The sequence below is a fragment of the Hypanus sabinus genome, chromosome 3 (assembly GCF_030144855.1).
Source record: "Hypanus sabinus isolate sHypSab1 chromosome 3, sHypSab1.hap1, whole genome shotgun sequence".
Classification (NCBI taxonomy): domain Eukaryota; kingdom Metazoa; phylum Chordata; class Chondrichthyes; order Myliobatiformes; family Dasyatidae; genus Hypanus; species Hypanus sabinus.
The window spans coordinates 105,882,316-105,897,183 of NC_082708.1; positions in this window are offsets into that span (position 1 = coordinate 105,882,316).

The following is a 14,868-nucleotide window of genomic DNA, read 5'->3' on the forward strand; positions in this document are numbered from 1 at the left end:
TTTGAACTGGAAACTAGAACTGGATGGTGATGGTAAAGAGCACTCACCATCATCTGTCATTGATGATTTGATTGAGGTTATATTCATTCATAACAAAGAGCATTTCACAGAATGATATACTTAACCATTGCAACAGGCAACTGGATAAAGTTCATGCTCTTAAGGGAAAGTATTGCTGTGATCAGGATACCTGATTCCTGATCTTTAATATTTAATACTGCAAGAACAAGTAGTGTTATGTAACAGAAGATATTTTATCTCAGAGTCAAGGAGGTACTAGAATTTCCCATTGCAACAGTAGTATGCAGAATTTTATAATTCACGTACTGATACAGAGCAAAGAGTTTACATTGCTGCCAACATAATCATAAATCAGAGCACAATAAGGACATTTACTTTCATGGCTGTGTAGCAACTCTGCTTCCTTCTGGATCCACCACCTCATACCTCACAAAAATGGCTCATCCTTGACCCTGAGACACTATCTACAACAGACTGCTATAGACTAGAAATTTCTGTCCCCAGAAACTATAATTGAATGAGATTGCGATCTCAGTGACCTGGTAGAACGAGAGCCAAACATTTAATCCTCAATTCTCTCTTTTATAGGGGCGGGGTGTCACTGATTTTGAACTCAGTACCATAAATCAGTCCTACCTCACTTGCAGCCTCATCCAGACCTTTATAGCTAACACATGCAATGTTGTCAGTGTTAAACTAACGTGGCACAATAGCATAGAGGTAGCATAGCAGTTAGTGTGGCACTTTGCAGCTCCAGCGTAAGATGGGGGTTCAATTCCCACTACAGTCTGTAAGGAGTTTGTACATTCTCCCTGTCACTGCATGGCTTTCCTTTGAATACTCCAGCTTCCTCCCTCTGGGTTGGGGTAGAGAGTCGAGGGCATGCTATGCTGGTGCCCCCAGCGCATCCTTGGACTGTGTGGGTTTCACACAAACAACGTATTTCACTGTATATTTCTAGGTTTCAGTAAACGTGTGACAATAAAGCTAATATTTATTTTTAAGTCACCCTTCATGCAGTGCAGCTCACCCAGAACATTTTAGCCCATGACTTGACACCAAACCTCACTCTCTCAACATCCTTAATTCAAATGTATTACAGTCTTCAGTAACTATCCTCTTGCACTACAACTGCTCCTGGTCCAAGGTGGTCTTAGTTCATGAAGGAACTTTTTTTTTGACTACTTGTCTGTTTGATCTTATTTGTACTTTTCTTGGTTCTTCTGCAAAGGAATTAGACACATTTTTTTTTAGGTCTTTCATAGCTGTTAAGGATTTCAAGATAATGAATTTATTTAAAAAAGAAGAAACCAACAGGACTTTAAAAAAGAATGGAACAATTAATATTTTTAATACATGAACTGTTCCCTTTAAATGAAGAAGCACTGTCTGGCATTACACACACTCATGCTCCTCCTGATTGTGCTTCCAATGATAGAATGGGTGAAAATCAAAGCATAACACTTCTCATGGAGGCATGTTTTTGAAATTATGCGTACCAAGCACTACAAGTATTTGTAGTCGTGCCACTTTACAGCTTCAAGCATTTCTGCTTGCATAAGTGTTGACAGATAAGCATCCTTCTCCCATACCTTCTTAAAGAATAATAATAGTGCTGATCAGGGATAATATTTACACAACCATTATGATTGGACAGTTTCCTCCATCCCAATGGGTTTGTCTTTTCTCAAATTTAAATGTAAATGTAAATTGGTTGGAATATAAACAGAAGAGATTCTGCAGGACATTACAGGTAGATAGAGTCTTAAGGTATATAGTCACTCTTTAAGAAAGGAGGAAGGCAGCAGAAAGGAAATTATAGACCAGATAGCCTGACCTCAATGGTTGGGAAGATGCTAGGGTCAATTGTTAAGGACGAGGTGATGGAGTACTTGGTGACACAGGACAAGATAGGACAAAGTCAGCAGGGAAAATTCTGCCTGACGAACCTGTTGGAATTCCATGAGGAGATTACAAGTAGGATAGATAACGGGGATGCAGTGAGATGTTGTATATTTGGGTTTTCAGAAGGCCTTTGACAGGGTGCCACACGTGAGGCTGCTTACCAATGTAAGAGCCCATGGTATTACAGGAGAGTTACTAACATGGTTAGAGCATTGGCTGATTGGTAGGAGGCAGTGAGTGAGAATAAAAAGATCCTTTTCTCATTGGCTGCCAGTGACTAGTGGTGTTCCACAGCTGTCGGTGTTGGGACCACTTCTTTTTATGATGTATATAAATGATTTAGATGATGGAATAGATGGCTTTGTTGCAAAGTTTGCAGATGATGCAAAGATTGGTGGAGGGGCGGGTAGTGTTGAGGAAACAGGTAGGATGCTGAAGGACTTGGACAGATTAGGAGAATGGGCAAGAGAGTGGCAAATGAAATACAATGTTGGAAAATCCATATTCATGCACTTTGGTAGTAGAAATAAATATGCAGACTATTTCCTAAACAGGAAGAAAATCCAAAAATCTGAGAAGCAAAGGGGCTTGGGAGTCCTTGTACAGAACACCCTTAAAATTAACTTGCAGTTTGAGTCAGAGGTGAGGAAGGCAAATGCCACGTTAGCATTCAATTCAAGAGGTCTATAATACAAGAGTAAAGATGTGATGCTGAGGCTTTATAAGGCACTGGTGAGGCCTCAGCTTGAGTATTGTGAACAGTTTTGGGCCCCTCATCTTAGGAAAGATGTGCTGGCATTGGAGAGAGTCCAGAGCAGGTTCACAAGGATGATTCCAGAAATGAAAGGGTTATCATATGAATAATGTTTGATGACTCTGGGTCTGTTCTCGCTAGAATTCAGAAGGGTGAGGGGGGATCTCATTGAAACCTTTCAAATGTTGAAAGGCCTAAACAGAGTAGATCTGGAAAGGATGATTCCCATGGTGGGAGAGTCTAGGACCAGAGAGCACTGCCTCAGAATAGAGGGGCGCCCTTTCAAAACAAAGATGCAGAGAAATTTCTTTAGCCAAAGGGTGGTGATTTTGTAGAATTTGTTGCCACCTGCAGCTGTGGAGGCCAGGTTGTTGGGTGTATTTAAGGCAGAGATTGAAGGTTCTTGATTGGGCATGGCATCACAGGTTACAGGGAGAAGGCCGGGAACTGGGGTTGAGGAGGAGAAAAATAAGGATCAGCCATGATGAAGTGGCAGAGCAGACTCGATCGGCCTGATGGCCTGATTCTGCTCAAGTGTCTTGTGGTCTCATGGTCTTAACAAGCGCTACAGGCCTTCATAAATCAAAGTACAGAGTACAGGAGTGGATGTTATGTAGAAGTTATATAAGACATTGCTGAGGCCTAATTTGGAGTATTATGTGCAGTTACCTACAGGAAAGATATCAATAAGATTGAAAGAGTGCTGAGAAAACCTACAAAGATGTTGCCTGGACTTTGACTTTATTCCCTTGAATGTAGGAGAATGACGGAAGATTTGATAGGAGTATACAAATTATGAGAGGTATAGATAGGGTAAATGCAAGCATGAGGGGGAACATCTTCACTCAGAGTCTGGTGAAAGTGTGGATTGAGCTGCGGCTTTGATTTTAACATTTACGAGATATTTGGATTGGTATATGGATGGGAGGAGTGGGGAGGGCTATGGGCCAGTGCAGGTCGTCGGGGTTAGCCAGAATAATAGATTGGCATGGACTAGATGGGCCAAAAGGCCGGTTTCTGTGCTGTAGTGTTTTATGACTCGATGACCCTATAACATAGCCCAGCCAGCCCCTGGAGCCAGGCCACCCAGCAATCCCCTGATTTAATCCTACCCTAATCAAGGGACAATTTTACAATGACCAATTAATCTACTAAACTGTAGGCTTTGGTCAGTGAGAGGAAACCATAGCATCTGGAGGAAAAGCATGGGGTCACAGGGAGACTGTACAAATTCCTTGCTAGCAGTGGTGGGAATTGAACCTGGGTTATTTGTACTGTAAAGTGTTGTGCTAACCACTACAGTGCTGGTGTACAATGTTAAATGCAATTAAAAGCTAACAGGAGTCAAAGTTATTTCTTTCCTTAGATGTTGCCTGACCGACTGTGTCATGGGAAAGTAAATACAGTCTATGATTCCCTGCACATTTCCCTGAACACATTTACCTTGTTAATATTCATTTATGGTGAGTGTTTGAAATGGTGAGCTGATAGTATGGCAGAGATGGAAACAACACGTCTATGACCTAATAAACCTGGTTAGTCAACTGTGGATCTTTTCAACGATGTGGATGAAAGAATTGAGAAATAAGCAATCCAATGACTAAGTTGGAAGTTTATATTAAGTGAATTAAATATCAAATAAGTATCGAAAGAGGAAGGAAGGGGATGAAAACAGTGATTAATAGGAGACAGATAATGTTTTTAAAAAACATTCCCAGTAACTAAAATCATTCAATACACACAGAAATATTGATAGGTTATGTAACCCCCTGGGTCGCAGGCTCGCTCAGCTCGTTCTCGTCTAGGGGGAGCAGCCTTCGGCCCCGCCAAACTGGGTAATCAGCTGGTGTGAATGCTGTGTGAGGTCCCCGCCTCGCCCAAAAACAGACAGTACACCATATGCGATTAAATGAGTACAATTTATAAAGGTTACTATAACTAAGTGATTAATAATGATACAGTATATATGAAGAGAAAATTAAAGAAAAGGCGCCAAACTTATCAAAGTCCAAACCACTACGTGCACAACCGTTGGAGCTCAATTTCTGAAGTCTTCTGGCCACCATTCGATCCCCTCCGAACTCCTCGACTCGCAGCTCAGGACCCTCCGAACTCCTCGGACTCTCCAAACAGCTCAGGACCCTCCGAGTGGTCAACCAAGCACATCTAGCTTCATCCCCCCCCCTCGGAGAATCTCCCGGCCTCGGACCCCCCTTTGGGGTCCGATCCTCGCCCAGCTTAGAGCATTGCATCCTCTCTCTCGACCCCCTCGCGCCGATCTGCCCAAAAGCCCGTCAACAAAAGCTTACAGACTCAGAAGAAAGAACATTAATCCCCATTTGGTTTACAAAGGAATACCATTCTCGTTATCAGTAAATTAGCATTCCTGCTAGTTAACAAAAAAAGAAGAAACCCTCTTTACACTCTCCCTCCACCAAATAAAAGTCATGTCCTCATGACTACTAAATAACTCGCCACCTTTCCTGCCAACACACTCTAACCCAAGCACAAACAGTGACATCCCCTCCCCACACAGTAACCCTCACGCCCTGTTCCTCAGGCGCTACTTAGGCCAACTATCTGGGAGTTCCCTAACCCTTCTGAGGCCTCCGTACCCCCTCACCTAAACCCTTCAGGCTCGGACACAACTGGGGATACCTTGGGCCCACTACCAACTCCTCTCTCAACCTCTCACTCATGCCCCACACTGCACACAGCTAACCCTCCCCGCTACACCTGACTCAATGGGAGAAGGGCCAAAGGTCTCTTCCTCAATCGAGGGAAAGTCAGCAAAAGGCAGCATGTACCACACATCCAGCACATCATCCATCGAATCTGTATTCTTCCTCATTCCTGTGATCGGTAGCTGCTGTTTGATCTTCTCCAAACGGAAACACGTGGCCTGCACTGCTCCCGCAGTCTCTTCAGCCTCCTGTTCAGTATTCACTGCACTTCTCTCCAGCTTTTTCTTCCTCATGACTTCTTCCAGATCAACTTTCAGGTTTTGCACTTCATTTGAACTGTCGATGGTCATCTTCAGGTTCCATTCAAGCTTCCGCTTCTCTCTGCTGAGATTCGTCTGTAATTTCTTCACCTCCGCAAACTCCCCTCTCTGGGTTCTCAGTTTGCTATCACCCTCAGTCAGACAACTTTCTTCATTCTCTCCAACTTGTAAGTCTTCCGAATGGTTCCAGATCACTTTCTCCAGTCTCTCCGTCTTCATTTCAAACTTGATTCCGTACAGACAGTCTCTCACGAGCTGCGACCTTCGCCAGCCCTGGCACGTGTCCCGAAAACACTTTAACTCGGTAGTTCTCAGCTGCTCCTGCAACGACCTCACTTCATATTCTCCTGAGGCAAATCCAAACACCAAGAGATCATCCACATACACCAAAACTCCAAACGCCTCCACATCCCCTATGGTCTTCCACCTGCCCAGCAGGAAGGTTGCTAGGGCACCAGATATGCCCTGTGGCATCTTTTCGGACCCGAAGACTCCTAGGGAATTTATAACGGCCGTCTTCTCCTTGTCGGCCCCACTCATCGGGATCTGGCAACATCCACTCCTCCGATCCAGCACCTTAAACCACGTTGCACCACTCAGACAGGCCATCGCCTCTTCGGCCCTCAGGGCCATATTCTGGTCACTGACAGTGCGCCTCTTCAACGCAATATAATCCACACGCACGCTGCCTACGTCTTCCACGGCTTCAGGGGCCTGTCGCCGCAACCTCTCTCTCTCCGAGGTGTCTTCTGCAGTCAACTCTGCTCCCTCGTGGTATTTCGCAGCGTCCACTAAGAGGGTCTCACCCTCAGATAGTTCCCCCAGGCCGTACCACCACTGGCTCCTGTTTGAATTCGGTATCGGCCCAATGCTGCTACACACGTCCGCACAAGCAGCTCGAAACCCTGGGTGCATCGACAATGTCTCCAAACAGCGCTCACCCACCTCCTCCGGGCAGGCCCCCAAGCGCACCAGCAGGATTTTGGTTCTCTCTAGAACAGAAACGTTGCCCGTCTCAACAGGGTCTGGACACATCAGCATTAACGATTCCTGAACCTCAGTCTCCTCCACATTTGCCTCTAAGAACTCCATTTTCACTGACCAACAACTGTCGTCTGGATAATCACCGGCACTGGTACCCCGAATCTCCAGTGTCCTCAATGTCGCCAAGGGTAAATGCTTCCAATAACGGTTATGAAACAAACTGTACAGCAACTTAACCGGCGCCCCGGTGCCGAGGATGGCTTTAACTTGACTTCCATCCATCCGTAACAACACCTGTGCGCATGGCCCCTCTAAGCCTTCAGGAATAGAGTCTGCTCCTTTCGGGAGTTCCTTGGTACATTGCTGGGAACGTGCTCCCCCAGAGACCCCAAGACGTTCCCCCACTGGGCCTCCTCTAAGTTTCCCGACACCTCTCGAATCAACGGAACAACTGATCCCCTTGACAGATCCCCTTGGCACCACAAGCAATTTATCTGCCCCCCTAGGCAAAAAGGGATACCCTAAAAACTTCCCACCAATCTCCTGCCACGGATATGATAAGCCCCCCAGCTGCGGCATTTGACTTCCAGTCAAACCACACGCATTTTCCCACACTTTCCCAGAACTGGCAGCGGTCACTTCGAGGTAATTGCGCCCGACAGTTCTAACAAAGTCACCAGCCCGTCTACTCAAACTTTCAACCATTCCCTGTCGCTTTCCCTCAGCCAATCACTGCCACTCACCCAACAACTGAGAGGTCCGCTCCGCCCACGCCTCCGCCCCTTTAGGGCTGGACATTATTCCAACAACTGGGCGGAGCTCACCACTGCTGAAACATCCCAACCTGTCACTCCTCAATCTCCAAACAGTATGGTCAACCCATGGTCCCACCACCATTTCGTCAGCACTAGTTGGAACTCGAACAACGACCTCGAGGCTAACAACAGCAGCCACCCCACCCAACACACACGTAGTGATAACCAACAATCACACACCCACAAAGGCACACCAGCTCTTCGCCGCAGACACAATTTAAAGAGGGTGATCACACAGCTTCCACAGAAATCAATCCCGGACGAGCACCCCACAATGTAACCCCCTGGGTCGCAGGCTCGCTCAGCTCGTTCTCGTCTAGGGGGAGCAGCCTTCAGCCCCGCCAAACTGGGTAATCAGCTGGTGTGGATGCTGTGTGATGTCCCCGCCTCACCCAAAAACAGACAGTACACCATATGCGATTAAATGAGTACAATTTATAAAGGTTACTATAACTAAGTGATTAATAACGATACAGTATATATGAAGAGAAAATTAAAGAAAAGGCGCCAAACTTATCAAAGTCCAAACCACTTCGTGCACAACCGTTGGAGCTCAATTTCTGAAGTCTTCTGGCCACCATTCGATCCCCTCCGAACTCCTCGACTCGCAGCTCAGGACCCTCCGAACTCCTCGGACTCTTCAAACAGCTCAGGACCCTCCGAGTGGTCAACCAAGCACATCTAGCTTCATCCCCCCCCCCTCGGAGAATCTCCCGGCCTCGGACCCCCCTTTGGGGTCCGATCCTCGCCCAGAGAGCATTGCGTCCTCTCTCTCAACCCCCTCGCGCCGATCTGCCCAAAAGCCCGTCAACAAAAGCTTACAGACTCAGAAGAAAGAACATTAATCCCCATTTGGTTTACAAAGGAATACCATTCTCGTTATCAGTAAATTAGCATTCCTGCTAGTTAACAAAAAAAGAAGAAACCCTCTTTACAGTTAGAATTAGAATTATAGGTTAGAATTATATGTATGCTTCAGAACAAGGCCTTTGTGCTAATAAAACTAATGGTAAACTTGTGGTTCAACGATCTTACAATGCACATCCAACTACTGTTAAAATAAAGACACAATAGACTAGTTCAAGCTTCAAAGTTCAAAGTATATTTATTATCAAAGTATGTATACATTATACAACCTTGAGATTCATCTCCTTACAGGCAGCCACAAAACAAGAAACCCGAAAGAACCCATTTAAAAAATCCAACAAACGCACAATGCACAGAGAGAGAGAAAAAAGAAATCATGCAAACAATAAAAGCAAGCAAATGGCATTCAGAATGGTAGTGAAGCCTGGAGCAGCCGGAGCAGATCCACATGGCGCCTCAGTACGTCACACAGTGGAGCAAAATGTCGCAGATCCTGGAGCAGCCGGAGCAGTAAATGAGCTGCGAAGAAGCTCAGCAGGACAGGCAACATGCAATGAAGGAAAGAGTTGATATGTTGGACCGCGCTGCATCTTAAATTAAAAACAGGAGATGGGAGTAGATGTTGAAAGGCCTTGATAGAGAGGATGTGAAGAAGACATTTCCTATGATGGGAGAGTCTAAGATCAGAGGGGAGTCCATTTAGAATGGAGATAAGGAGGAACTTCTTTAGCCAGAGAATGCTGAAGCCCTGGAATTTGTTGCCACAGGTGGCTGTGGAGGACAAATCGTTATGTACATTTAAGACTGAGGTTGATAGGTTCTTGATTGGTCAGGGCTTAAAGGGATACAGGGAGAAGGCAGGAGATCGGGGCTGAGAGGGAAAATGGACCAGCCATGTTGAAAGGGTAGAGCAGACTCGATGGGCCAAATGGCCTAATTTTGTGCCTATATCTTATGGTCTTATGGAGAGAGGTTGCATAAAGAGGTGAGGGGAAGGGTGTGGGCAAGTGATAGGAGTGAGATGTGATGTGGGTGAGGATGGGCTGATTGGCAAGTTGTGTCAGATAGGGCTGGGAAGGGTGGTAACAGTGACAGAGGCTGAAACATAATAGATGGATACAAAAAGGGCTGCAGATTATGGAATCTGATAAGAAAGGAATGCAAAAAGTGCATTCAAATGAGAGAGACAGAGATGATGGAACATATGGGAATAGTGGGGGGTGGGTCAGGAGACCCGGTGAAATGAATGGATGGATAGGAGTGGGCAGATAGAGCAGGAGTGGAGCAGCAATGATGTGGGCCCCATTGAGGAGGTGGTGGAAAGAATAGAGTGTTTGGGAGGGCCAGGAAATTCAGATGGAAAGAGAAGGGGACTGAGTTCTAAAATATCATCCCACCGCAGCACCCTTTGACCCAGTCTCTTCACCATTCCCCCACCTATTCCATTTGCCTATTGTTGTAAAGTGACAAAGTTATCAAATAGTCACTGAAGCTACTGGATACAGAAGTGTTTCATTCGACAAATTGAGACACTCTTGGAGAAAGAGGGCTCTTGACCCAATATTACATGACATTTTTATACGCTAAAGATTGCAGGACCATTCTATAGTTACAATTTATCTATAATGCTTCCTTTGAATTACGTACAGTTTTCACACAACTCCTTCACACCCACACTCCAGACAACCAAATGAATGTTAATCGGCATTGTCTGGTTCGTAATCAACTCCAGTCCACAGCTCCAGGAAAACCATTTTTCAGGGCTGCATTTTACATTCAGTCTGCAATCCACATTCAGATCTGAAGCATGACTGCAGTTGAATTTAATATTTGTTATATATCCTAACTGCAGAATCCGCCCTATCACCCACCACCACACACTCCACCCAATGGCTCACCACTGAAGGTGTGGGGCTTGTCATGCCTTAATGCACTATCATACAATGCTTAGGGGACTTGGAATGGTTCATTTTAAAAGTGCTTCAAAGGAAGATGGAAGAGCAACATAGATATGGAATTGAAGTTTTCTAGTGAGGGAACATGGTAAGCCAATTTACAGACTTCATGTCTACTGTATATTGTGAGTTAATCCAGAGTAGTTAAATATTGGATGAAAATGTTACTGAATGTGACTAGTTGTGATTGCAGCTTCGCTAATATACAGCATGTGGTAAGATTGAAACAAAGGCTTTTGACTCTTTCTCATGCATATCTATGGTCATTACTTTCCATGATACCAGGTTAACCCCTGCAGTGTGAGTGTGACATTTCTCTTTCTGCTATTTTAATGTCATCCTCTTTATTTTAAATAAGTTAATAACTCTGTTACAATAGCAAGTAAATTGCCCCAAAATTGTATTAATCATTCAAGCTCACTGAGATCTTACGTGCAGTATGCCAACATTATGAGTGAATTTAATTAAATGTATTAGGAATCAAATACTGCTTATGCAAAGTATTCAATCTATTCGAGTTTCAGCTATATCTTAATTACACAGTAGAAATATGCAGATTTATGTAATTTCTTAAATCTTTGGAAAAATATAGGTTTTTAATAATTATCAGGAAAATTTTAGAAAATATAACAGTACACCAGAGGAACAGAGCATTTGGCCCACAAAAATGTAACAAAGTAATTAAGCTAATGACATCTAATTAAATGAATCTCTTCTACCTTCACACGGTCCATATCATTCCCATCTTTGCATATTCGTGTACCTAACTAAGAGCCTCCTAACTGCTTCAATTAGGCACCCACCACTCCCTATGTAAAAAACTTGCCTATCTTCTTTGAACTTTCACCCCTCATCCTCAATGCATGCTCTCTCATTTCAACACCAGGAAAAATAAATTGACTATCCAGTCTACCTATGTCTCTCATTACACTATGAACTTCTAGTAGGTCTCCTGTCAAGAGGAAACTATCCTAGTTTGTCCAGCCTTTTCTTATGGTACTTGCCCACTAATCAAGGTTATATCTTGATTCTGCTCCTTATTCAAAGCCTCCACATCCTTTACATAATGGGGAGCCAGAACTGAACACAGTACTCCAGATGCAACAAAACAAGAGTTTATTAAAATACTACATAATTTCTTAATTCTTGAATTCAGTGTCTTGAATAATAAAAGCAAGCAAGCCATACATCCTTTTTACCACTTTTTCAACTTGCAGATCAGAATCAGGTTTATTATCAGTGGCATGTGTTGTGAAAAATGTTAACTTAGCAGCAGCAGTTCAATGCAATACATAATATAGAAGAAAATAATAAAATAATAAATAAATATATCAATCAATTGCAGTAAATGTACATTGACTAGATTAAAAATAGTGCAAGAACAGAAATAATATATATATTCAAAAAGTGAGGTAGTGTTCAAGGGTTCAATGTCCATTTAGAAATCGGATGGCAGAGGGGAAGAAGCTGTCCCTGAATCACTGAGTGTGTGTCTTCAGGCTTCTGTACCTCCTACCTGATGATAACAGTGAGAGGGCAGGCCTGGGTGCTGGAGGTCCTTAATAATGGACACTGCCTTTCTGAGACACTGCTCCTTGAAGATGTCCTGGGTACTTTGTAGGCTAGTACCCAAGATGGAGCTGACTAGATTTACAACATGTACGCTTAGTACAGACAGGGAGCTAGGAACTTGGACCTCTCTATACATTAACAGTGTTAATAGTCTTGCCATTAACTGTGTAGTTTCATTTGACATTCGATCTCCCAATGTCCCAGACCTCACACTTGCTTGAATTAAACTGCAACTGCAATTTCTCTGCCCATGCCTACGACTGAGCTACAGTATATCCTACTGTATCCTTTGCTAATTTTATACACTGTCCACAATGCAAACAATCTTTTTATTATCTGCAAATTTACTAATCCACCATCTGCATTTTCATCCAAGTCATTTACACTCAGTGGCCAATTTATGAGGTACCTCCTAATGAAGTGACCACTGGGTATATGCTCATGGTCTTCTGCTGCTGTAGCCCATCCACTTCAAGGTCCAACATGTTGTGCATTCAGAGATGCTCTTCTATACACAACTGTTGTTATTTGACACACACATGGTTATTTGAGTTACTGTCACCTTCTTGTCAGCTTGTACCAATCTGGCCATTCTGCTGTGATGTTTCTCATTAACAAGGGGCTTTCACCCGAAGAACTACTGCTCTCTGATGTATGTTTGTGTGTTACATCATTCTCTGTGAACTCTAGAGACTTGTGTGTGAGAATGCCAGGAGTTCAGCTGTTTCTGAGATACTCAAACAACCCCCTCTGGCGCTAACAATCATTCCAGGGTCAAAGTCACTTAGATCACATTTCTTCCCCATTGTGATGTTTAGTCTGAACAACAACTGATCATCTTGGTCATGCCTGCATGCTTTTATGCAATCATGTTGCCACATGATTGGCTAATTAGATATTGGTATTAATGAGCAGGTGTATTGATGTATGTAATTAACTGGCTACTGAATGTATATATTATCACGAACTGCAAATGTCCCTACAGAACTGTCAGCTGAAGTAAGTCCTATTGGCCACTAACTTTGTGGCTTCAATGGCCAAGACACTTATGAATGTGAACAACCACATCACCATAAAACCCCTACATGTTTTGCTGAGCCTCCCATTAGGAACAAGTGGCTTACTGAAATCGATAGAGCAGTATCTATTGCTCTAGATTAATTGGTTATCTTCTTCATCTCCTCAAAAACTCAATCAATTTAGTAAGACATGCCCTGCTCCACAGAAGTCCATGCTGATGGGTATAAATAAGCCATATTTCCTCAAATGTTTATTGATACTACCCCTAAGAAATGTTTCAAATATCTTCTTATTGAGACTCATCGATCTACAATTTCTGGGATAATTCCCATTTTCCGTCTTGATCAAAGGAACATTATCTATTAGCTTTTGCCTGTAGCTAGAGGACACAAGGATTTTGGTCAAGGCCCCAGCAAACTCATCAGTCACCTCTCTCAATTATCTGCAGTCTATCAGGCCTTGAGGACTTATCCACTTTAATGTTCTCCAAGAAACCTAACACCACAACTTTGTTTATCTCAAAATGCCCCAGCATGTAAGCTTTCTCCAGAGTGAACTCACTATCTTCCTTGTCCTCCTTGGTGAATACTAACACAAAGTACTCATTTAGGACCTCACCCACATCTTTGGCTCCAGACTATTTTTTTCCTTTATCCTTGATTGGTCCTACCCTCCCCCAAGTTATCCTTTGGCTCTTTGTGTATTTATCAAGTTCTCTTTAATCTTTCTTGCCAAGGTCTTTTCACAGCTCATCCTGGCCCTCCTAATTCATTCTTGAGTTCTTTTCTGGTTTCTTTGTAATCCTCAAGGGCCCCATTTGATTTTAGCTTCTGAAATTTGACATGATTCCTTACTCAACATCCAGGGTTGCCCTGCCTTTCTATCCTTGTCCTTCCTTCTTACTGGAGCATACCTCTACCGCAGATGGTCTTTAAACACACTCCACACAATAGACACCCGAAAAACAGCAGATCCCAGTTAACTCTTCCTAGCTCCAGCCTAATACTCCTATAATGTTGCCCTCTGTAAATTTAATAGTTTCCCTCATGGTCCATACTTATCCTTACTCATAGCTATCTTAAAACTTAAGGAGTTGTGATCATTGGTTCCTAAATGTTCCCCACTGAATGGTCAGTCACCCAGCCAGGCTGATTTCCCATTACAAGATCCAGAATGGTTCCTCCTCTAGCTAGACTTTGCACATTCTGTTTTAAGGAACACTCTTGAATCCTCCTGACAAATTCTACTCCATCTAACCCTCTTTCATTAAGTGGAAATTGAAGTCACCGACTATGAGAAGATTCTGGTTTGTATGCTTTTCCCTAATCTGTCTGTAGATCTGTTCCTCAATGTTCCACTGGTGATTGCAGTATCTACAGCAGAATCCCTTCAGAGAGTATACCTTTATTTCTACCCATTTAGGCTCAGTAGATGAGCCCCTCCGTGTCAGCTGTGGTATTGCCAAGATCAGTCATAGAAAAGTACAGCACAGAAACGGGCTCTCTGGCCCATCTAGTCTGTACAGAGCTATTTAAACTGACTACTCCCATTGAACTGCACCAGGACTATAGCCCTCCATGCCCCTATCCCAACTTCTCTTAAATGTTGAATTTGAGCTCACATGCACCACTTGTGCTGGCGGCTCATTCCACATTCTCACATCCCTCTGAGTGAAGATGTTTCCTCTCATGTTCCCCTTAAACATTTCACCTTTCACCTTTAAACCATGACCTTTGATTGTAGTCTCACTCAACCTTGGTGGAAAAGGCCTGATTGCATTTACCCTATCTATACCCTTCATAATTTTATATACCTCTATCAAATCTCCTCTTAGTCTTCTATGTTGCAAGGAATGAAGTCCTAACCTGTTCAATCTTCATTATAACTCAGGTCCTCCAGATCCAGCAACATCTTTGAAAATTTCCTCTGTACTCTTTCAACATTATTTACATCTTTGCTGTAAGTAGGTGA